General features: G+C 40.0%; 1 long non-coding RNA gene across 1 annotated transcript; it reads left to right on the forward strand.

The window, feature by feature from the left end:
* The first annotated feature begins 945 nt into the window (after window positions 1-945).
* Window positions 946-1256, forward strand: LOC146963429 (uncharacterized). Its single transcript, XR_015034761.1, has 2 exons — window positions 946-1183; window positions 1214-1256. It is a non-coding gene; the product is annotated as an uncharacterized LOC146963429 (long non-coding RNA).
* Window positions 1257-6954: the final 5698 nt, after the last annotated feature.

Consider the following 6954-nt stretch of genomic DNA (forward strand, 5'->3'; position numbering starts at 1 on the left):
CAGGTTTTGAACTTGTGTTTACTCCTCTTTGACGCTTTGTTTACTAGTTTGGATTCACCTCAAACTGTAAATTATTTATCGTGAAGCAACAGAGATGAAGAAGACAGGAAGAAGCGTTCTTTACCACAAACCACACAACTTAAGTTTCACTTTTTTGTTTTTATAGGTCATTTTTAAGGGAGGTTTTGAACTGACATGTATGTGCTCCTGTCCTGTCCATTTCAGTCAGAAATGTACACTTTTCCCACAGACTGTTATTAATTCTTCCAAATATACTGTTATAAACAGGCACTAAGACAAACTTAACTGTAAACCACACATCAACCAGATGGCTCACTTAAGTTGACTTTGTACACTTTTTGTCAGTAACATTTCACTGTCATCAAAAAGAAACAGACCTTTAAACGCAGAGGCATTCATTTCTGCAGACCAAACGTCAGACAGATGCTGCTGTTTTTCATTTTTTATCAGATCAGTTCGACTCTAAACTGAAACCTTTCATACCAGGAGGATTCATAATATAGATTCTCTATTTTGCCTGCACACAGTGGCCGCCACTTCCTTTAATTAAGGTCGTGGTGACACAAACACACTCCGTTGAAACCTCGACTTTGTGGGTCAGCTGTTACCAAGGGACTGATTCAGCCCATGTATGAGTGAGATGACTTAAAGAGAAAACGTGCAATTAGTAACATTTAATCGTACACTTCACTCTTGTCAGAGTACGGTGGTGTTGTTTTGGAAATAATTTATTATCCAGCATCAAAACATGGCGGCTGTTATCAAAATGCCAATGTCATCTCTGTATCATCGTCAGTCTGACCCTACTATGTGTATCTATGGTTGCCTTTTGCTCTGTTTACCCTGTTGCTGATAGCAGGCACTGGATTGGACTATGGAAACGGCATGTTTTGATCTATCTCTCTCTCTCTACATATCTCTTATGTTAAGCCCTTTTCGGCTTGGAGCCAGCTTCTGTTGCCGTAGCAACAAATGGGTTAAAGGGTTATTTTTCCTTTAAAGGACAAACCACAGTGGGGAGTTGGGGGAGAAACGGCTCCAGTTACCAGTTACTCCACAAGTTAAATCTGGGTCTATGCACAGACTGTGTGTGTGAGTGTGTGTGTGTTTTGATGAGTGGACATACTGTTTAAAGTGTGAGTGAGTGTATGTGTGCTTGTATGTGTGTGTGTGTGTGTATGAGTGCTTTGAGGTCTAATGTTAAACTGTATGCCAGTCAATGGAAAAAAAAACAAGATTTGCAGACTGTTCACATGTTTGGTATGTTAATTTATATTTCCTTTTTATTTGGGCTTGTCTTGAGGTTCTCTTTGGGGGAAGTTGTCATGAAAAAGGTTTTCAAGCTGTTGACATCGAGGCCACGACTCTCAAACAGCTGTAAACGTTCCTCATTTCATCCAGTTGGTTAAAGCAATTTTGGGGATTAAAAAAAAAGGTTTATTTAGCTAAAGATTAGAAAATATATATGAATGAAATTCTATGTTTGCATACTTTTTATGCTATTTTCATATGGGGTTCACACTAATGATGAAAACAGAAAGGAATCTCAAGTGCTTTTTACTACAGTGTAACTTATTTGTTCCGATTTGATTTTTACCACCTGTGTTTTTAGTAATGATTCATGAAGCACTGTATATTAAAGTTTTAAAATATTCAGCAAACTTTTGAATGTGTTGCGTTTCTTCCTCTCTGAGATCTCACTTGTATTGTTGAATTCATTTCATGCAGGTTTTGTTTGACTTGCACAGGGGGGCAGCATCGGTGCAGCCGTTCATGCAGTGGAGTACCAACAAAGAGCAGAGGGGGGCGTCGTTGTAACGCTGAAGTCTCTGATGGCTCTGACAGCTTCATTTGAGATGTGGTTCATTTGATGGAGAACCAAACTAAATCTGGTTCTCATATAGCAGTCTGATGGGTTGGAGGTCAAGTCGGCTTTATTTATTTTATTTATTTTATTTTATTTTATTTACAGTCTGGAGAACATGGTCTCCTTCTTCTTCCTGTACTTTTATCCATGATGTAATTTTAAGTTCACATGGGGTCACAGACAGCTGTAGTTTGACTCATCGTATTCATTTTAGAGGAACTCAAAAGAAATAAATGACATTTTACCAAAAAGTGGATCCCTGAAATGATCATATTACAATTTAAATTGTGTTAAACATCCTTATGAACCAAGAAAAAGAACACTATATAAATGAAATGTATCATTATTCTCATTATTGATAAAAACTCACTTCACATCAGATGAAGGAGATCAGACCTGCTGTTGTTCTCCTCCCTGCTGTTGTTTTTTCATTGCCAAACAAAAAGTCTGCAGTTGTACAGGATGGGAAATGTAAAGGTTCGGGCCTGTATAGGAGCCACGTCTTTGTGTATAGGACTGTGACTGTGTAGGATCTGACACTGAGGATGAAACGACGAGGGGAACTGCCAACTCCCACTAGCTCGCACCGGGGCGAGCAGCAGGGCAGTCCGGGAAAGGCAAACAAGAACAGCATGCGGCTCAGATGTGTCCTCGTCTACTCTTTTTGCCTGTTCCAACCCGTGGGAGGAGGAGGAAGACAAATAGGAGGGATGGGAGACAAAGATGGGAGAGAAAAGGCATCTCTGACTTTTTATCTGTCCATCTTACAGCTGGAGAAAATTAGAGATCAGAGTGAAGGATTAGAAGATTTCAGTGGGAAACACTCGATCACAAAATTGCATTAAAGCTCCTTCACATCCAACTCAGTGTCGTTTTTACTGCTGAAAAACTGCATTCGTCTTTTACATTTGAAAAAACAGTCCTGAGAAATTCCTCAAAATTAATGATAACTTATATATACACGCTGGTATTGCAGAGCATCCATCAAGTAGTCACATGCAGACCACAGGTTATTTATCACGTCCCTCATGCAACCAGACTGTCTCCAGTTCCCCCCTCAAGGCTCCCACAACATCCACAGAGAGCCTGCTGAATGCGGCCAGGTGCTCTCCCTCTGTGTGTGTGTGTGGGAGTTACAAAGAGGAAATTAATAGTGGATTTTTTTGTTTGTTTGTTTTTTTGCCCTTATTCTCAAACACTCATCAGTTCCATCATTATGCTTCAAGCCCAGTATGATACTGTTTGTTCCTGGCCATCAGAGCTGCATGAGCCCAGCAGAAACCTGAATGAAGCCAGTAATCCTGCCAGAAAGCCTGGACTGATCTTCCATCGCATGTGTGGGATAACAGCTAAAATCTGTCGGACGTTTCCAGAGAAGGCTGCAACTAAGGACTCTTTAATCTATAAAATGTTATAAAAAAAAAATAGTGAACAATGCCTCTGGCAATTTACCCAAGATTCCTATTATTTGCAGTGATGATAGGTCGTTTAGTACTAAAGTGATTCCCAGACTACATCCACATTTCATTCTTAAAAGAGGTTTCAGTTCTGTCGGGATCTGACAATTCTGATTACTTCAGATTATTGTCCCCCCTGGATTCAGTATGACAAAAAGATCAGAAATCATTCATATTACTGCTTCCACTTATGTGAAATAAACCCTGTGAATTTCTGCCTGATGCTCCCAAATAAACAACCAGGGCCGGCCCGAGCCTCCATGGGGCCCTAAGCAAAATTTTACTTTGGGGCCCCTATTACTGCCAATAACACTGATTAATGATCATTTACACACCTGCTACAAACTTCTTCTTTTTTTTTACCCAATCTTTGGTTTTTAATCTGAAATGGAACCAAAGGTGCAGCCTGGGGTTGGTTTACACTTAATATTCAAAGTGATATATTACTAAATGGGATACTGAACTAGTACCTGGTACCAGAGCCGAGTCGAGTCGAGTCGAGTCGAGTCGAGCTGGTATCATGTAGTGGAAACGTGGCTTTATATTGGCCTACATCTAAAAGTAACAAAATAAACCAATAGACAATCCTGTAAACACGTCATTTGCTTTTTTATTTTTTTGGTTTTAAATAAACTGCAACAGCAACAATTAAGGGTTTTTGGAATTGCACTTAATTTTAAAACAGGTAATTGCTCTTTGGGGCCCCTTAGTGGTCATAGGGCCCTAAGCAGGTGCTTAGTTTGCTTAACATCATAACATTGGGGTGAACGGTATTTGATGGATGGATGTTTGGCTGTCAGATACAGTTCCCCGTGGGTTCAGTGTGGAGGGAAGATCACAAATCAGTCCCATAGTCCCCCAGTTTTTTGTTTGTTTTATTTTGGGCTTGAAAACACCAGAGTGGTGTGGACACAAACTGCAAATGTTGCAAAAGACATGCAATTTAAAAATAAAATGTACAGTATTTAGCCTCAGCCACTTGACTTTTTCAACCTGCAGGAGATATTTCATGAACAATATTGATTTTAGACACCTTCGGAATTATTGTTGCTGTAACCACTGTTTTAAAATCACTATTTACAACAGAAGAACGAGAAATGAAATTGTTGCTGACTAAAATCTCTAATGCTCCACCAATTATTTCAATACTGGGTACAAAGTAATACTGGAGAAATAGTGGAGTTGTACACATAGACAGAGATGCAGAGGAGGAAGGAAGGTGCAAAGTGTGTGAATCAGACTAAACTAATGTTGGTGTGCACTGTTAAATTGCTCTCTTACAGGGAGGCCTTTGTTATTGAAGCTGCTAGAAGCCTAATTAGAAATGAGGCATGTTTGCCAGATTCTTAGCCTTTGGCTCCAACAGAGGAAAAACATGACTGATGCACCAAAATGTTTTTTTTCCTTTTTCTTTTTTCTTTTTGGATATCCAGGCAGAGGCTCAGAGGCCTGGCTACCTCATTATCTACCCCAGCACAGAGGCTTCCTCCTGGGCTTGGAGTTTCTGATGAATCCGCTCTCTGTGTGTGTTCACAGGGAGCTGGCTGCCATACAAATGTTCATGGCAGCAGCTCCTCTTTTCTGCACACACTGGTTCCATATTAGCAATTACAACGCCAGAGGGCCTATTTATACACATCTGCTGAGATGGGGCGCTGCAGTGGAAACAGATACATCCAGCAGCTCTAATCAGCTACAGAGCAAGCCTGGTGAATGAGATGAGGGGGAGGTCGAAGGAGGTGGGGGGTGATGTAAAGGAGGAAGAAGGACCAGGGGGGGTTTATAGAGCGCTGGAGAAACAAAAAAATAAGCAAACAAAAAAAAAGTAGCAGGAAATGATGGAGGAAAGGAATCAAGGAGTGGAAAAGGGAGGGATGTGAACCGATGGGAGTATCATCATCAAGATAGCCACACAGCTTCAAGTGATGGAAATGAAGACCAGATTCTGCTCAGTCACCACCACAGTTCTCATCCCTCTGACGCCTGAGTGATCGTCCGCCACAAATGAAACTCTGCTGGATTGAAACGTTCAGGCAGATTTCAACAGGACACCAGGGGAAGTTTCATGGGCCCTGAGTTTCTATTTCTCAAGGCAAGAGGCATGTTATACAGGTTTTTCAGATGCTGCACTTTGTTCATGCTGAGCAACTTACAGTGATGATGATGGACTGTGTTACTAGGGAACAAGTTTAACTAGGGTGACCTGATCCCTGATCCGATAAGGAAAGCCTTCTGTCTTTCTTTACTTTTAGGCTATCGTATAGATATGAGACTGTCCTCTATAAAAAATAAAACATATTTTTTTTAAAAACAAGCCCAGGCATAGGCCATGCGTGCAGCAGGTTATTATGACCGATAGTTACATTGTGTTGTCAGGTGACATCTAGTTGGGAAAGGAAGTGGAAAACTTAAACAAAAGTCTTAACAATGAACATAATTTTACATTGGAAAACTGCAAATTATCATCTTGTGATACCTCAAATTCATACTGCAATCTCTCTGAAGTTTAATGGTTTTCTTTCCTGTTTTAGTTTCAGCCATCTTCACAGAGTTTTGTTGAAGCATGGAAGCAATTATGTGTTTTGACTTTACGCTTCAACAACCTTGTACTATGACATGCTTCGTCTGAACTACTTTTCAAAGCAAAAAAGCTTGTCTGACATTCATATTAAGAATTAGTAATAATGGTTTTAAAACCATTTTTAAATATAAGTGGGTGATAAGTGAATGGTTTATTTCCTGTCCACGCTCCAAAGTCACACCACCAGGTACTAGAAGAGAAGGGTGGAAACTCTGAGTGGACCATGTGTGCATAGACTAAAGATTATTTTCTCAACCACACTTCATAATTTTCAAGTGGTCTACAATGAAAAGTCCAATCTCGTGGAGAAGACAGATGTTTGGTAATAGCAGAGGCATGTGTGTGTCCATATTAAAACACGATTTTTATGACTTTCACGGCTTCTCGCATCTGATACAGTTTTACAGTCTTCATGGTTACACTGAAGGCTTTGAAATACTCCGCCTATTTCTCCAGTTGTGTTGTGTTTTTTCTCATATTGTCTGTTTTACTGAGGAGAACATGAGAAATATCCTGTAATAAAAAAAAACCCAATGATGGCCAGATGTGCTGTGGTAATCTTAAGTCTTACGGTAAGTACAGATCCTCTTTCACAAGACTTCATGAATCTGCCGCCTCACAACTGTAACATCTCATGTACAGGAAGCAGTGAAACTACATTTATTTGATCGCTCTGCCTAAGTACAAATTACAGTCTTTGGGAAAAAGCTACAGTAGAGCAGTTTAATGCTTCTTTGCAGAGGTTTTGAGAGTGCCGTGGGAATCAAACCCATGACCTTAACATCAGGAGTCACATGTTGCACAGACAGAGCTAATCAGACAGATCATTTCTCTCTCTCTGAACATTGACATGAAGGAGCTGTCAACCTGTCTGTGTGCATTTGTGCCAATACCTACACTACCAATACAATGACTTCTGTTGTGAATCACAGGACATGGTATTGGTACTGCACAGCACTTTGATGGAAAGTGCTCTATAAATAAAATTATTACTATTATTATTATTATTGAAGAAGAGCATAGGCTTT

Source organism: Trachurus japonicus, chromosome 22 (genome assembly GCF_045865225.1).
Source record: "Trachurus japonicus isolate A0001 chromosome 22, Traja_1.0".
Classification (NCBI taxonomy): domain Eukaryota; kingdom Metazoa; phylum Chordata; class Actinopteri; order Carangiformes; family Carangidae; genus Trachurus; species Trachurus japonicus.